The sequence below is a fragment of the Pundamilia nyererei genome, unplaced genomic scaffold (assembly GCF_000239375.1).
Source record: "Pundamilia nyererei isolate P.nyererei 1_Seehausen unplaced genomic scaffold, PunNye1.0 scaffold01098, whole genome shotgun sequence".
Lineage (NCBI taxonomy): Eukaryota > Metazoa > Chordata > Actinopteri > Cichliformes > Cichlidae > Pundamilia > Pundamilia nyererei.
In genome coordinates, this window is record NW_005188499.1 from 2,317 (window position 1) to 3,545 (window position 1,229).

Consider the following 1,229-nt stretch of genomic DNA (forward strand, 5'->3'; position numbering starts at 1 on the left):
TCATGACTCAGCAGGAAGCGTTTTTGTTTAACTGTAGTGATGTTATTCTGAAGCGCTGTCGTCACATTAGCTAAAACACTAAAGCTAAAATCCCGCTTTGCAGAGGTCTGGTCTGCCAAAATTTGAGCTTAGAGGAAACATTGATTAGAGTGCGTGAATTGACTTTTAAGTCGATAAAGTAAAAAACTGACCATTGAAATAATAAAGCATGATACAAAATAACCCCTGTCATGTTTATATTTAAATTTCTTTGACTTGGTAGATTTTTACATGGGAAATCACAATAAATAGAAAGCAGATTAAAAAAAATCAAAGCTCGCCATCAAACTCATCCTGCAGAGTCACGACTGTATGCCGAGCTGCGGTCACTTGTTGTGTCCAGTTGGGTGACGGTCTGATTTTCTGGAGCGCTGCCATTCGCTGTGGCAGTTTGGGATTCTTGAGTTTCAAAACCAGAAACGGGCCCACTGCTCCTCGGGCGTATCCTCTGACTGCTGTTTCAGATCATTATGGAGCCCCAGTAATCAAAAGTGATTGATAAATGTTGTGTGTGTGTGTGTGTACACAGCTTTGTGTTGTCTTGAACTTGCATGTGTTACGGGCCCCAGGAATGGTGCCACAATAACAAAGAAGAAATCCCTGCAAATACAGGTAAATTTCAGGAGCAATGAAGACAGTGCACTCGGTTTGCCTCTCAGATTGCATCTCTTATTCAAGTTTCAATAAACATGAACAACATTAACAATATACATGTGTGCATGACTTTTTCAGTCCCAGTGTCCATATCTGTCCATTTTCCAAAGTCACAAGTAGAAAAATAAAGGGATTCACACTCTACACTTTCCACTATTTTACATGTGCTTCATGTGATCGCTCAGTGAAAGCAAAACAAAAGTACACACATGCTCTTGCTTAAGCAACTGAAAGCCACTGTAATCTGCAGTGAATTTACAGCAATATACAACTGTATTTAAAGCAAACCACACTCTTATCTGGTTTAAATTAAAGTGGACAACTGTACCGGTTCTGAATACTGAAATTGAGCAAAAATAAACACATCATTTACAGCACACTGAAGATGAAACTCGCTTTTGCATAACATGGGCAATTTCTTTCTACTTCACATGTCATTAACACTCAAATATTAAACAGCTTTATACTTTTCAAACCTCAATGACACTTTAACAATAAAACATCTTTGTATCATAAACTTTATATAAAATAGTAAA